Source organism: Rutidosis leptorrhynchoides, chromosome 1, assembly GCF_046630445.1.
Source record: "Rutidosis leptorrhynchoides isolate AG116_Rl617_1_P2 chromosome 1, CSIRO_AGI_Rlap_v1, whole genome shotgun sequence".
Classification (NCBI taxonomy): Eukaryota; Viridiplantae; Streptophyta; class Magnoliopsida; order Asterales; family Asteraceae; genus Rutidosis; species Rutidosis leptorrhynchoides.
In genome coordinates, this window is record NC_092333.1 from 348,789,662 (window position 1) to 348,807,766 (window position 18,105).

General features: G+C 36.0%; 1 long non-coding RNA gene across 5 annotated transcripts; it reads right to left on the minus strand.

Moving 5' to 3' along the window:
• Nucleotides 1–9,052: 9,052 nt before the first annotated feature.
• On the minus strand, nucleotides 9,053–11,645 carry LOC139870565 (uncharacterized). 5 transcript variants are annotated; one of them, XR_011766600.1, is made up of 4 exons: nucleotides 11,383–11,645; nucleotides 9,978–10,749; nucleotides 9,641–9,726; nucleotides 9,053–9,512 (listed from the first exon to the last, which is right to left on the minus strand). It is a non-coding gene; the product is annotated as an uncharacterized lncRNA (long non-coding RNA). The 5 variants fall into 5 exon arrangements; XR_011766598.1 differs by having other exon boundaries at nucleotides 9,978–11,250; XR_011766599.1 differs by lacking the exon at nucleotides 11,383–11,645 and adding an exon at nucleotides 10,885–11,369.
• Between the last annotated feature and the right edge of the window lie 6,460 nt (nucleotides 11,646–18,105).

An 18,105-nucleotide genomic window follows, 5' to 3' on the forward strand; every position in this document is an offset into this window, starting at 1 on the left:
AAAATTTCCGGGTTGTCACACAAACCGCGCCCAAACTAACCAATAATCACTAACACATGTGAGAATGGTCCTAATATGCCAATCAAACCCAATCATAGGTGTTAAACACCTATCTTGCCCAAAATGACACTTAAACCCTAATTTGACCCATGAGAACTCAATATCATGCCATTAGCAAGTTTTGACACCAAAACATATTTAACTCGGTTCTATACTTCAACTTAATCCATTTTAAGTTTATAAACCTTATTAAATCGGCAATTGAGTCATAATCATCAACAAACCCTAATTTTGACTCTAGTCAAAATTAGTCAACCATAAGAACCCTAATGGTTTCCAAAACACCAATAATCACTAACACTAGTGATTATACACCATTTACAAGTCTTAAACATGGTTAAATCATTAACCAACCCAAAACCCGCCAAATATCAAAATAGCAAGTTTCCATAAACCCTCTTCATCAACCAAATGGGTTTTACAACTAACAATCTCAAACCCTAAATTGAATATCAAATCTAACAAATGAAATTCGGAGTTAGAACTTACCAATACTACCAAAACGTAGCTAGGAGCGAGATGAACAACTTTAAAACCCGAGCTTTGGCTAGAATTCGACTCCTTCTTCTCCAAATCAAGCTCTCTCATTCTAGAACTCTTCCTCTCTCTCTAAATATGGATGAGAGTGTTTGTGTGGGTGAGAAATGAGCTCCAATGGAGTTCTAGATCAGTTTTGGTGACCCTAAACCGACCCCAATTTAAAAGACCAAAGTACCCCTCATTTAAACCTTTTAAAAAAGTTGAAAATTGCTTCTGACGCGGTCGGAGCGCCACTCCAACCTTCAGGTCAGTTTTCAGAAACTTGTTTTGGCCATAACTTTTTGACCGTAGCTCCGTTTTTGATGAATCAAATATCGTTGGAAACGTAATAAGATTTTCTTTCCAATGGTAAGGTTTGAGACATCAACTCAAACTTTATTTGAGGTTGAAAAGATACGTACACACCTTGTCACTTCAGACAACGTCCAGTTTCCTTCGACGTTCGAGCAAACAACACGTACATGCTTCGTACACTTCATACACGTATCGTACACCATAAATACATTATATACAATAAATAATTGGGTCTTACAAAACCCACATATGAGGTATCGTCAAATCAAACTTTAACTCCTCATCGCAAGCCAATAAAAATATGATGTGGTATCGTCAACAACGAACTTTAAACCCACACATGAGGTATCGTCGACATCGAACTTTAAACCCTCATCACGCATCACTACAATAGTGGTATGGCATCGTCAACATCGAACTTTAAATCCATACATGAGGTATCGTCAACACCGAACTTTAAGCCCTCATCCCAAAACAACAAAAACAAGGATATGGTATCGTCAACATCGAACTTTAAGCCCATATCACGAGAGGATGATAAATACTTACCATTCTCCAACAAGTGGCCGACGAGGAGCGCATCCTAACGGATGACACTCGCCACATAACACAAGTCAAACGTGGTAAACAAAGAGTCAATCCTTCCGGATATCACTCACCACGCTTCCCAATCCCAAAGTGGCCCACAAGAGAGTGTATTCTACCGAATAATACTTGCCACTTCACACGCAAGCAACCAAATTATATACATAAACGTATAAGTATTCCACTCACCTCGATTACTTGAAAAGCAATCCCGCTTGAGCTCCTAATCGTCCAAATGCAAATCACCTAGTAATTTATAAACAAATAAGCTAAACACTCTAGCTTATACCCAAAACACCAATAAGTGCAATATTGACCCATTTGCACTTACTTCCAATTTGACTAAGTCAAACCTCACCCGAAACACCCATAATCACAATCGACTAGTGATTATGTTCCAACAACCCATTTACTCAAGGTTTTGATCATCAAATCACATTACTTGCATCATTTGACACAAAACCCATTTTGACCTAATCTCAAGTCAAAACACCCATTTTGAAAGCTCACACAATTAATCATTTATAACCTAAGTTAACTAGTGATATTTACAACCGAACATGATTTTCAACTAATCAATTTCATCATCCAACCCAAAACCACCAACAATGGTCATCAACACCATTTTCTAGCTTAATCACCCATTTATCAACTAGTGGGTTTTACTCAAGAACACCCAAATCAAAACCCCAATTATGAACAACAATCAAACTATGAAAACTCGGAGTTAGAACTTACCACAACAACCAAAACGTAGCTAGAAGCGAGATGAACAACTTTAATACTTGAGACTAGACCCGATTCACTCTTCTTCTTCCTCAAACCTCTAAATCTCTCTCTAGAAATCTCTCTCTAAAAGTGGAAATGGGTGAAAGAGGTGAAAAATGAGATAAGATAAGCCTTGGATCATTTTTGTGGCTCAAAAACCGACCCTCAAGTGAAAAGACCCAAAAGCCCCTCTAAAATATCAAAAACCACGACTTGGTCTGCCAGCACCTTTTGCGCGGTGCGCAACCAAGTGCGCGGCGCGCATTTCTACTAAAACCGAAGACATCATAGTTTTTAGAAATTCAGGTACTGAAACTGTCAGGTTCTCATTCTGGTGTAAAATATGAAAATGCATAAGTGTTAGGTTCACTTTTAGTGGCGCTTTCTGATGCACACATTTACTGACATTTTCAGGAACATTTTCTGATGCACAAAATTCAGGATCTTACAACTCTCCCTCACTTAAACTGGATCACGTCCCCGTGATCTCCGTCACTTAACCAACCGGACCCACACTCCATGGTCCTCCGACACACGTCTAAACTCGATATCCATATAAATTTCCATTAATTCGAAGTTTTCACACAACTTCTTTACGTGACTTTACTCAAAATCACCTTTCCGATGTAAATCATCATCCACGATTTACCAAATTCATCAAACCCGAGTACTAAGTCTCACTTCGTTCCCGAACTGGAACAAACTCATGCCTCGACCGCATGACATAAACAAGCTAACATTCCAAATCTCGTACCCAGTTAGCAATCCCTTTAGCGTATCCTTATCATGTACATCGCTAAAGTAACGAAACACCAATAATATGGCCAACAAACAATACAATGGAGCCGACAAAAAGTGAATCCTCACGATTGGATACCACTTGCCCCATATCCTCACGCGTACGTGGCCGACGAAAAGCGGTAGATCAAACATTAACCACTTACCACTACGCAACAAGAGGCCGAAAAAAACCGCATCCTTATGGATCACACTCACCTCTCCTCACACATGGCCAAACAAAAGCGATTCCTAACGGAAAACGCATTCCACACACCAATAAGTAGCCGACGAAAAGCGAATCCTAACGGATAACACTTACTACTTATCACACTCCAACCGTGGCCAACGAAAAGTGAATCCTCGCAATTGGATAGCACTTGCCACAATACAACAAACAAACTAAGTATATACGCCTACTTAGAATCATTCCACTCAACTTGGAATCTCCCGCACATGAAATCATACGCATGCGCAAACATCGCTAATACAAAATTCACACGACCATGGTTAACCAATCGTACAAGGGAACGGTACTCGTGAAAGACCGTCGGAGTTCATAACATCCATTAGTGTTACTTAATCACCGCGTAATCACTAATCCTCCGGGTGATGTTTTAAACACCGTGACTAACTCACCCCCATGACAATGTGGTGTCTTGAACACCGCGAATAACCACATGTCAATCAAACCAATGAGTGGTGTCTTAAACACAGCGACAATACCACTCGTTTCTTAGAATGTGGTGTCTTAAACACCGTGACAATACCACATTCACACTACACGAATAAATACATACATGCATAACTAATTCGTTCCCCGTCACTCATTGGCGTCATTCACACAACGACATAAAGCCAACACAACACGCACCTTGTACAACCGTACAATGCTACCGAAAGGTAGATCTTTCCATCAATTGGGTTCACACGACCCATCACCGCATCTTGCTCCAACCTTGAGCATACAAAGGACCATAACCTATCCTTAATCACTTCGAACGAAGAGTTCATCAAAATTACACAAACTTTATTCTTGCAACCCTCCGATTGCCATAACTTGTTAAAGTTCCGCCTAGTCACTCATGCACCTAAGGGTTTCTCCCCGGTACGCTAAGTACAATGTAACCACCACATCGTCGGAGTCGAACATTACGCTTGCAGGTATGAAAGAGGCACCTGACAACGCGTCACATAGACTCCACTACCAACACTCATCGAGACCGAAAGGCTCGACTTCGAGGGTTCCATTCATCCGATGTCACCCATCACAACACCAAAGTGACTTTAAGTCATCCGTACCCGACAAAACTTATGTTTCATCAATTACGACACAAAAACGACTACGCGCTACCAAAACAACACCAATGCCCATTCTAATGGCTTGGTAAAATATTTTGTCCAACGCTAAGGAATGTTTGAAAGCACCAAGTCTTACGCCCTTTGCCCGTCAATCCGACCATCATCATAGGGTAATTCCATAAGGAACGCCACCCTTCATTACACTACGCACTAACACAAATGCATCAATCATAAGTATGTTTCAACAGGATAATCAAAAGTACCTGAAACATCATCGCTAGGTTCTCACGCATCGTCACTAATCATCACATAGTTGCGCACCCTAGCATTATCAACCGATTCCGGACACCCCGACTTTCTGTGTCCCTCCTTTCGGCAATTAAAACATATAACCTTCTTAGAAGTCGCATTCATACATTCACGCGACAAATGACCCCGTTGTCCGCAATTGTAACACGCGGGTACAAAACCACCTGTACCACTCTTCTTCACGCTTCCACCACCCTCGGAAGTACTCTTACTTTTCTTGTTCGAATGCATTCGAACTTTCGCTTACTAACATTGGAAACACTTGTCTTCGGGACAAACGTCTCAAAACCCCTTGCCACCTCAAATAATCTTTCAAAAGAGTCAACCGACCTTCTACTAATTTTGTTCCGCAAGTCATCATTCAAAGTTTGATAGAAACCTTCCATCAACATACGATCATTCCCGATATACTCCGGGAAAAATTGGGTTTTCGATAAGAAAGTGGACTTGAGAGTGTTCAAATCCATCGACCCTTGCTTCAACGCACGTAACTCATCTTTAAGCCTCGAGATATCGGCTAGAGTTCGGTACTCCTTGAAGAATTCTGACTTAAACTCATCCCAAGTCAAATCCATACTTTGTTCCTCACCATAAATTCGGATTTTCGCATCCCACCATAGCTTTGCATCGCCCCGCAACATACTACTACCGTACCTTGTCTTCTTATCAAGAGGACACTCACTAGTACGAAACGCCTCTTCAATATTGGTGATCCAACAAGTACTCTTATGTGAATCTCGTTCGCCATGAAACATAGGAGGTTCGGAGGGTTTGAAGTTCTTGAAATGAAGGTCTCTCCTCCAACATTACCTGCAAAACCCTCCATGTCCTCAACTTGAAGGTTAGCAAACCTTTTCTCAAATTCTCGTTGAACAATAGCGTTCACACGTTCTTCCACGGGGTCGGTTATTTGCCCCGCAACCGACTCTTAGAACATCTTCTTGACATCCTTATGTAAACCCGCCAAACTAGGGTTAATAATGGCCTCAACCTTGGCCTTGAAATTATTCTCGTCACTTCGGCCTTTGTTAACTTGTTCGTTCCTTGTCGTCATTCTCAGAAATGAACTCGGTTAGGAACGCAACACGAATAAATTACATACACCGTCACGATCTATATTCGCAATCATATAAATATACCACCATTCATACACCCCATCTAGTTCAATACTTGTTGTACATCACTTGCTTGACTTGGTTTGCAACCGTAATAATGGTCGCGAAGCATTATTATGCTCACATGCCATACCGAGCTCATAAATATAACAACCATCTCGCTAGATGTTCAACACAAAGCAACCAGATTAGTAACAACATAATCAACACATAGCTGGTTCACCTATTCTCTAAGGCACTAGTTAAAACCCGAACCGACCCGTAATCCTACAAGTCCCGCATAATAGCACACACAAAAAGTCTAAGTCTAGGCGCCTATCTCAAGTCACCTAAATCCGTTAGACCATGCTCTGATACCACTTGTAACATCCCAAAACTCTTTACGAGAAAAACACACCTTTTTTTTTTAAAAAAACGGACAATATTATTTTAGTCTGCCCAAATGCGCGGTGCGCAAATGGATGCGCGGCGCGCATTACAGCGTAATTCAAAATCAGAACTCAAAGGCTGGGCTGGCCACCAACATTTGTCCATTCGCGCGGCGCGCATAGGACTACGCGGCGCGCACTGTAGCTGGGAACCCTGGTCGGCCATTTTTAACACAAGACAAGCCAAATTCACCCAACCCAAGTTTCATTTAACCCCAAACCAAACCTAACGATTCACAACGTTAAATAACCGGATTTTTAATGGCAAACGTATAATACAAACTTCGGGACTCCAATGACCCGTTAAATACATTAAAGTGACCACTTCGACCCATTTTAGTTTAATACAAAACATAGACTGAGCATGGCGATTGGGGATACGCTACCCAATCCTAATCAAATCCAACAGCACGTCTTCTAAAGAAAACTACGCAAGTCCACTAGTCCCCCCACTTACCCGAGCCATCACCTCCACACAAATCTATAAAAATGTAAACAACGAGAGGGTAAACTAAACGCTTAGTGAATGCAATACTTATACGCATACATACATAATTCAATTACTTGCATTCACCTACACAAATAACACACGTCATTAGCAATTCATTTAATCATAAAATCAAGCGTACAACAAGCCAACATCAATAGCATATAGATCTCGTCAATAATAAATGCTAAATATAAATACGTGCAAGCCACCCGTTAATCAAGATCACGAGGGAATAATACCCCTCTTGAAAGAGCCATGATGTTCACAACATCTATTAGTACCAAATTCCAATTCCATGAGTGGTATCGTCAACATCGAACTTAAAACCCATTTGTCACGCTTAATGTGGTATCGTCATCACCGAACTTTAAACCCACATATGAGGTATCGTCACATCGAACTTTAACCCCTCATCGCAAGCCAATACAAATATGATGTGGTATCGTCAATAACGAACTTTAAACCCACACATGAGGTATCGTCAACATCGAACTTTAAACCCTCATCACGCATCACTACAATAGTGGTATGGCATCGTCAACATCGAACTTTAAATCCATACATGAGGTATCATCAACACCGAACTTTAAGCCCTCATCCCAAAACAACACAAACAAGGATATGGTATCGTCAACATCGAACTTTAAGCCCATATCACGAGAGGATGGTAAATACTTACCATTCTCCAACAAGTGGCCGACGAGGAGTGCATCCTAACGGATGACACTCGCCACATAACACAAGTCAAACGTGGTCAACAAAGAGTCAATCCTTCCGGATATCACTCACCACGCTTCCCAATCCCAAAGTGGCCCACAAGAGAGTGTATTCTACCGAATAATACTTGCCACTTCACACGCCAACAACCAAATTATATACATAAACATATAAGTATTCCACTCACCTCGATTACTTGAAAAGCAATCCCGCTTAAGCTCCTAATCGTCCAAATGCAAATCACCTAGTAATTTACAAAAAAATAAGCTAAACACTCTAGCTTATACCCAAAACACCAATAAGTGCAATATTGACCCATTTGCACTTACTTCCAATTTGACTAAGTCAAACCTCACCCGAAACACCCATAATCACAATCGACTAGTGATTATGTTCCAACAACCCATTTACTCAAGGTTTTGATCATCAAATCACATTACTTGCATCATTTGACACAAAACCCATTTTGACCTAATCTCAAGTCAAAACACCCATTTTGCAAGCTCACACAATTAATCACTTATAACCTAAGTTAACTAGTGATATTTACAACCGAACATGATTTTCAACTAATCAATTTCATCATCCAACCCAAAACCACCAACAATGGTCATCAACACCATTTTCTAGCTTAATCACCCATTTATCAACTAGTGGCTTTTACTCAAGAACACCTAAATCAAAACCCCAATTATGAACAACAATCAAACTATGAAAACTCAGAGTTAGAACTTACCACAACAACCAAAACGTAGCTAGGAGCGAGATGAACAACTTTAATACTTGAGACTTGACCCGATTCACTCTTCTTCTTCCTCAAACCTCAAAATCTCTCTCCCTAAAAGTGAAAATGGGTGAAAGATGTGAAAAATGAGATATGATAAGCCCTAGGTCAGTTTTGTGGCTCAAAAACCGACCCTCAAGTGAAAAAACCCAAAAGCCCCTCTAAAATATCAAAAACCACGACTTGGTCTGCCAGCACCTTTGCGCGGTGCGCAACCAAGTGCGCGGCGCACATTTCTACTAAAACCGAAGACAGCACAGTTTTTACAAATTCAGGGACTGAAACTGACAGGTTCTCATTCTGATGTAAAATCTGAATATGCATAAGTGTTATGCTCACTTTTAGTGGCGCTTTCTGATGCACACATTTACTGACACTTTCAGGAACATTTTCTGATGCACAAAATTCAGGATCTTACAGCGGGCGGCCCAAATACTTGTTTACTATTAGACAAAAATGATAAATAGTAATCAGGGGCATTTTCATCCTTTCACCTTTTTTTTTTCTTTTTTTTTTTTTACTTTTCCTTCCTTTTCCCAAATAAAGCCCCCCCAACTTTAAGTGTTAAATAACTATTTTCATAAAAAATCTTAACTAAACTCCACTCAAATATTCAACGGGTCATATCTTTTCGCTCGCAACGAGTTAAATTTTTCCGACAATATCGTTAAACTCGAAATAATTTTAGGAACACAATGTTACTAACTATAAGCAAAACGGACGCTTTTTTAAAAAACGATAAATATTTGAGGTACTTTTCATACACGTTGGTTTTGCGTTAAATTTTTTAAAAGTCGACAATTCCATAGCGAAACGCGGAGATGTAAAATAACATTTAAATCTTTGACGGGTTATACCTTTTAGTTCGACTCGAGTTGCGCTTCAACGACATGATCGTTAGTCACGAAATAATTTTACAAACTAAACACAATAAAATACTTTGAAAATTGAACCCCCGGCGCGAAACGAGGGTTCGATAACTAGTTTAGACAAATATTCTACTTATAAATTCCTCTTATAAATACATCTAAGAAACATAGAAATAAGACGACCCATTTTTTTTCTAAACTCATCAAGGTCATCGGGTAGGATCTGATAACCATCATGGTGTTTGTTGACACGAGTCTTCTCAACAGGAACACACTACAAATCAACTGCAATAGACATGCAAATCAATCCAATCACAATACTAAGCAAGCATAAGTGCCAATCTAGTGAGCACAATGCTTGCAAAAGTACCAAGAAACTCAACTAATCATGAAATCCATGAAGATTTAAATGTTGAACATGTTACGGCAAATGTTGATCTTCTCAATGTCATGACTGCTAATTTCAGTGTACACCTGAAAAAAAAAAAAAAAAAAGCATTGTCAGAAAAATCTCTAGTTTGTGAATGTATATTTTGGAGAAAATAACGTATTAACAACTTGTATCACGAGGAATAGCATTAGGATACCACACAAGGCCATACTGTTTCGGAGAGAAGTCAACCAAGCTACCATCCCTCGCCTTTCCAACAAACCTTATCTAATTGCGTTCTGTTTGGGACTGGAACATCTAATAATAAAGGGCACTTTTATAACAAACAGAATAGCCATAAAACAGATGCTCTGACCAATGATAGAGCACCCAAAGTATCCTTGATTAGGTTGACAAAAAAAAGTATATATGTAACAATGACAGGTTGTTTTTTTACGACATGCAGATTAATATGAATTATGAAGTAGCAAATATATACATATGCCTTTAATTCCGAAATTTTGGTAATATATAAAATAGGAAGTCACCAGAAAGTGAAAAATACTAACCTCCATAAACACTATTTACATGGAAAACCGAATCTTTGACTCATGCAAAGCAAAAGCATCATTTGTGCCATCACCCTCAATTGCACCAACTTCGCCTGCCTCTCATATATGATACAAGATTATGCTAGTTAGTCAGGAACTATGAGCCATACCATGATTTTACAGACAGAAATATAAAGCCCAGGTTTCTTCATAGTTTCCAAATTATAAAATCGTAATGTGATGCCTTTGAAGTAGCAATCACAACCCAAATTATTTTCAGAAGTGTCGATTTGGAGGAAGTCATTTAGTATGCATCAAAATTCAAATTATAGTTGTGATTAATAGTTTGGTGAACATATATTAGAATATTATACAACTGTAACAATATGAAAGTGTTGCAAGTTACCACAACATGACATATTCTTATCCATCAATATATTACCCAGTTTTGATGTGGTTCCGTTTTTATTTTTCACCATTATATATAAATTTAAATACATATTCATGTTACACCTGTTCATTATAAATTACCATTACAAAATGACAATCACAATTATATAAGAGATATAATCAATATTTATACACGATTGAACAAGAAGCCAATGATCCTCAAGCCATTATTTGAAGACTACATGCGATTTAGCTTAACATATTAACATATATTAGAGATTAATATTCAAATTCAAAAACGGGGAGAAAGACACAATACAAGTAGACCAGTCATCTACCCCAAAAGGCTTTAGCTTTACATCTCTTATTTTTGTTGTGCATAATATACTGCATCTTCATGCTGCAAGATCCCACAAGATTTAAGGACAATACACACCAGAAAATTAACATGTAGAACTATACATGATTACATGATACAATTTAAATGGTTAACCTAATATATATTAAACACATGTAAGATAAAGTAATAAATTACCTTTTCAACTAAAAACACTTTAAGGTTGAATTATAGTGGTATCCCAAACAATATAAGTTATACAGTGACACATGTTCATTATAAGAGCATCAGGTGCCTGGAGTCGATTTCAGCGTCGACCAAATTGACGGTGTAAAACACAGCCCCGCCTCACCGTCGATTCCACCGTCGCCTCCCATCGTCCCTCTTCCAAAGCTGGTTCCTTTTGTTTTATTTTTCTTTTATATTACTCAATTTTCTTATTGGTACACACTTTAAAATTGACACCGAAATAGACACGACACTCCAATTTAATCAATTTCAAGGGCCATTTTCGACACCACTTGGCAAAGAATGGACACCTCGTGCTCTAACCAAATAAGTGTTCTAAATCAACACACAAGATGTAAGTGTTTATCAGTGAAGAAAATAATAAAGAAAAAAAAAAGGAAAAAAAAGCAGATTTTAACTTCGAATTAAAAAACCCAATCAAAAACCATAATTCATATAAATACTTACCTTGTCTTCCTGAATTCTAAGCTATGAATAAGTCGTAAGCAATCATGTAAAGAAAACTTCATGTACATCGATGAATTGATTTTCGGGCCAAGAGATCAAATTAGGGTTCTCATTTTTCCATTGAAATTAGATTGGAGACGTATTAAACTTGACGATTTGAGGTCGGATTTAATCGTGATTTCCCATTAAACTTTAAATTAGTTTGAAGGTTTCATCACCACAGTTTCATGGTTTCATGTGTTTGTATATAACTGGTTATGCAAATGAAATACTGCAGTTTTAGATACGGGATACATAGATGTGTAAGGTTTGCCTTCTGTTAGAACGGATATAATACTTTTTTTCTTTTTTTAGTTGTTCCCTCTATTGTACATCAAAAAGCTAATAATGTTTTTTTAATTTTTTTTTTTTTTTTTTTGGCTAATAGCATTCTTCCATTTTCACATTTAAACATATCGAGTCCTTCTGTCAACCATCCGTTTAAATTGGACATTAAGTGTCATCACGTGCTTTAAACGTGATGGGTATTTCGTCCTGTTCGTTCGTTTGCTTATAGTAACCGAGCATATATAAGTTGCTTCCCTCTCAATTCACAAATCAAATTAAGAACCCTAGAAAAAAAGCCTCAAATCGTATATCAGTATCATTTAGCGTAAAGTAGAAATGCGGAAACGTTTCAATTCATCTTGTGATGCTTTCTACAAAATATCATATCTAAACAAGAAGAATTGAACTCGAATTTTGGAGTCAAAGTTCCGAACTCAAAAGTCAACTTCATCTTCATGAATAAGCAAATTCTATGTTGTTTCAGATCCAAGTGATAGTTATCGAATGTCAAGGTGATGATAGATAACATTTTTCATGTAGAAATCGAGTTCTAACATTGTCCGGATTCCAAAATCGATTTCTAAGTTCATCATCAAAACTCCTACTGTTCGTGACTGTTCTTCGATGATAGGTGTAACACCCCAGATTTTTAGAGAAGGAACGACGTTCCAATTGGAGGAATGAAGTTCCAAATGCTTGAACGGCGTTCCAGAATCTAAGAACGACGTTATATAACGAAGAAAAGTGTAAAAGTCGAACATAACATTTTGGAGCAGTTTGAGGAACGACGTTCCTTTATGTTGAACGACGTTCTAATGTATCGTGTAGTGAAACGACGTTCTTATGCCTGGAACGACGTTCCGGTTACCATATCTGAATTTCTAACTCATTTTTAGGAGTTTTAAAAGGTCTTTTCACTTGTGCACGAGCTTATAGCTGGTAATCTGATCCTAAACTCATTCTTATCTCATTTCTTATCCACTTAAACTATCTCATCTATTTTAGAGTGAGAAACCCAAGCTTTAGAGAGAGAAAGCTTATATTGACGAAGAAGGAGTTAGAATCTCTTCAAGGTACAAGTGTTAAAGTTGTTCATCTCGTTCCTAGCTACATTTTGGTAGTGGTGGTAAGTTCTAACTCCGAATTTCATTTCATTTGATGTTAGGGTTTGAACTTGCATGTTCTTGAGAAATCCCATCTCGCACACAAATGGGTGTTTGAAACTAGTTGTGGGTATTGTTGACCCTTGTTGGTAGATTTTGGGTTGGAAGACTAATTGGCCATGTTAGGGATTATAATTTGGGTATAATCACTAGGGTTAGTGATTATGTTGATGTTGGAACCCAAATGGGTATGTTTAGAAGCTTGATTTTGAAATTGGTCAAAATTAGGGTTTGTGACTTGATTTTAGGGAAGACAAGTGTTTAGTACTTGTGTTTTGGTTTAGTTGGCGTTATAGGACCATTTTCACCGGTGTTAAGTGATTATTGGTTAGTTTGGGCATTGGTTGTGCTTGGACGTGCAATTGGGCCATAATTGCACTAGGTGTCAATTTGGGTTGGTTTGTAATCCACCATAATGTGTTGTTTTTTTATGTGATGAATGAACTAGGTACTTTTCATTGGCGGTTGCGGATTTGTCTTTTCATTCATCAAGGCGACAAGGTGAATGTAAATATATTATATGCGTATATGCATAGGGTGGGTGCAGGTGGGGTAGGGTGATCTTTGTGCGTCGGGGTTCATTTTACATGTATGTGTGAGAGAATGGACCATATGGGTTCCGGGTCCAATTGGCACGATTGTGCGTTTTGGGTTACCACCCTTGGGGTAGTGAATCTCATGAGTTTCGGATTCATATTGACAAGTAGGTCAACCTCGTTGATGTTGTTGAGGTGATTTATATAACAACCCTCACTTTTCCACTTCTGAAATGACTAATTTGCCTCTAGGATTTTCTGCATAGTTATGTGTATAAAATATCTAAGGTTATTATACAAATATAATTAATACGATATAATTTAAACGTTGACTGAATATTAATTTTTAGTTGACACATCTAAATTAGTTAAAGTATATACTAATTTATTAATATACTTTAGATAAAAAATTATAATGTGACATAAATTAATTAATTAAAGTTTATATTATGTATAACACTTTAGTTAATAATTAGTATTAAAACTATTTTGTGTCGTTTTTATAAAATATGAAAACTATAGTGTAACTAAATTTAATTAAAAGTTAAATTATTATAATTAATTATTAGAAACTGAACTTTTGTTATTTATTTATTTATTTATTTACGATTTTAATTAAAAACATAAAGAAATAAATAAATTAAAAATAAAAAAATAATCTAGAAAGTTCTAAAGTGGGATCAGATTGTATTTTTAAATAAAAAAGAAAAAGAAAGTCAGCCCATTTTATTTTTGAAAAATATATTTTATTTTTATTTTATTTATTAAATTAAAAACTTGTTCTCCAAGTTCTTAAATTAGTATAAATAGAGGGTTAGGCTTCACATTTGTTTTTTCACAAATCCATGAAGTCTCTCTCATAAAAATTATTTGAGGTATTTTCTTCCCCTTTCTCTTATTTTTTTCGGTTTTTCTTGTTTCTTTTTAATCTAGCTGCAAACTTTTTATTTAATGTTTATAAATTAAAACACAACATAATAAAAAAAAAATAATACTAATATGTAACAATTAGTATTATGAATTATAAGATGATATAAAATTATTTTTACAGCTTTTTAAGTCGAATTTATATTTAAATATATATATATATATATATATATATATATATATATATATATATATATATATATATATATATATATATATATATATACACGATATACATATTTATTTATAAATAATAAAAATAATGCAAATTAAATTATCTAAATATTTTATCAGTAAAGTAAAACACTTATATTAATTAATCTGATTAAAATAAATTTTATAAAGATTAAATAAAAATTTATAATGATTATTTGATGTTATTGTTAACCAAAAAAGATTAAATACAAAACTAATTAATTAAATTTTTATAAATTCATGGGATCTGATCAAAATTCATATTACTATTATTATTCTAACATTAAAACATAATTTATTTATTTTCAAAACCATTAGAATAATTATTTTTTATTGATTTGGTATTCGGTTTATATAATTGATATATAAATTGAGTATTAAATTCTATAAATCATTAAAAACAGTAAAGATAATATTTACAGAATATTATTAACTTATATTGATTATTAGAGTCAAAAATAAAATTTATATATTATTCATGATAATTATTCCTCATTTAATTATATACCCAAACTGTTTAATATGTATAAATCAAATTTTAAAATTGTATAAAATATCAATAAATGGTAAGATTCACATGAAAGTTATCTAGATCTATTATAGAACATATTTAAGTCATTATATAATTTTTTGGGAAGGTTTATTGCATTTAATTATCAATTTATACGATTAATATACATATTCGGGTGTTAAATCCCAAATATATAATATATACACAATAAAATTAATTTATAAATTTTGATACACTTATGATAGCTAGATAGATTTATTAAAATTGGATATATAATTATTTTGATCGAATTTGTATTTATTTGTAATTAAACTTGTTTAATGATTAAATCGAGAAAAAAAAGATAATTACTAAATAAACATAAAAATGTGATATAAATATTTTTATAAAATTTTTCTAAAGTTTAATATACTGATCTAAGTTTATTAAATTAAATTATAATTATTTGGGGTTTATTTTAACTAAAAAAAATTTATATATGGTATATATATATATTCGTCATATATAATTAGGGATGGAGAAACCCAAAGAAGAATCGCCGGAAGAGCCGAGAAAATTCTAGATAAAGTCTTAGCAAAATCCGCATCTTTCGAAGAAAACTCTTACGGAATTTAAGCCATTCTCTATCCAAAAAGGATACTCTGAAGAATCGAAATCTATCAATTCTCTCTGAAAATAAAAAGATCTAGACACCTTTCACTCTTTCTATAAACTCCTCAACCAACCCTATAACCCGTCTTCCTCTTGAAAGAATGTTTAAGAAGAAGATCAGTGCCACCCTTACTTAACCGGTGGAGACATCGATGCTTTACCAAGCCAAAGTTGAGAACTGTTACACGACTGTCTTCTGAGAGACAATACAACTTGATTAGGGCACCCTAAACACTTGACTGATATGAGTGATCCGCTAGTGAGAAGCCTGGTCATGTATACTCTACATTTGAGAGTTGGAAAGTACGCTTTTTTCACTATAGACACGATTGAAATCTAGCGACCAAAACCATCGAATTTCAAAACTTTCTCTAATACTTTCGAAAGATGTGACGACTTCTGATGAAGGCATAATAAAAGATGCAAGGGTGGGCGAGGGAGAATCTATTAAAAAGATCCTTATATTCCCGCTTTTTTCTTGAGGACAAGCAAAGCTAAGTGTGGGGTATTTGATATCGGCCAAAAAGTCACGTTTTTACCCCCGATATTGGTCCCTAAAATCCATAAAGTTCCAAAATTTATCACAAAAATAATCACTTTGTCGGTTGATTTTGTAGATTAAGTAATTACGAAGGCAATGCAAAACGAATCAAGTAAAACGGAGCTAAAACGAAGAATCTAGAGCGAAAATGGTGAAAGACAAGAAATCAAGTTACGATCCAGTGAAATCACCTGACCAGGCAAGCTAAACAGCCTGCCAAACGGCTTGCTTAGCTTGCAAACGGCCTACCACATGCCCAAGTTAAATGGCCACAGCAAACGGTCTGGCCTGGCAAACGGCCCCTGCAAACGGCCTGCCAAACGGCTTGCCAGCCGTTTGCAGGCAAAAATCAAGTTTATTTAAAGGGCTCTCTCCATCCATTTCAACACACACTCAATTTACAATTCATTTTATATTTCCAAGTTTTAGTTAGTTTTTAGTAGTAGCTAGCTTAGCTTTTATTTTCTGGGGGATATCCCGGCGAGTTCCTGCGATCTCGGGCAGATTTCTTCAGCCTTTTCAGGTTTTTATCCGAAACGCTTGTCTTTTGTATTAAACATGTATTCTTACCTTCTATGTTTAATAATGCGTTCCGTTATTACCTTGTTAGCTTAATTAATCTGTATGTTGCCATGATTGAAGTTTGGGTTAGCGTAGTTATGTTAAATTAGTACGGTTACTGCATGTATGCTGAACTTGTGAGTCTGATAGATTTGTATGCTAGCAACTTAAGGATTGACCAACCTAGGTTGTGATCAGGACTTGTCTACCTATATGAACTTAGATACTTCATAGGATTAAGACCCCTGGTTATACTATATCTGAAGATTCTATGAACTCGGTATGGCCGGAGTTCCCGAGAGGCATCTAATGCGCTTTTAGGACAAGGAACCTAGGAATTGAGACATGAATGACCTAGTATGCCTATTGACTATTCCAAAGAGACCTCTTAGGAGCTGTTAAGATCTAGCTAGTGCCTTGAATGTATGACCCAAACCTATTGCATGTTCTTGTTTGATTTTTGCCCTAGGATTAAGTCATATCAATTGTTTAGGTATCTGTTAGGTTTCTATCTGCTTTACTTTCAGTATATCAACTGTAATGCTGTCTAATGTTTGATTTGGTTTGATCTCATTAGTATGATGAAATGGTTGTTATTTTTCATTTAAGGTTTTATCAACTTAACCCGACGGACTCCTTCCGTTTGTGATCATTGTTCAATCAACACGGTACGTTGTTATTCAGTTAACTAAACTGATAACGAGGGTTATGATTAGAACTCAACTCACTAATTAACCTAGTACTTTACTAAGAATAACCTCCGAGGTATAGTCACATTTAACCAAGTGACATACTTTTCACTACTCAACGAGAACTCTGAGAGTCTAGAGATAAGTAGGTCTGTGTAATTGGCTCATCCAATCAGATCTACACCATTCCAATCATAGCTTTAATATCAACATAATTACTTTTCCCTAGCCCAAACTAATATCTTGTTCAACATTTCCCTGATCTGCATACTCCGGATATCCTTCCACTTTATTTACTTTTCCACAATTAGGGAATTTAGCTTAAACCAACTACTATCCTTTATCCAGGTAATTTAAATAAAAGGCAATTATCCACTTGATCTTCAATTCGTTAAATCATTCAATAACACGACCCTAGGTTAACTTACACCTTTTACATTAGAAAGTTAAAAGTAAATTTAGGCCCCGCACAATATAAATAAAATAAACCGCTGATTGCCACTATGATCATCTAATTCTGACAGCTTGCAACCTAACGCCACCGCATAAATAAAACCGTCCATTGTGGTCATATCATAGTAGCACTTGTATAAATTTACATATATTCATTTGTAGTAATCGG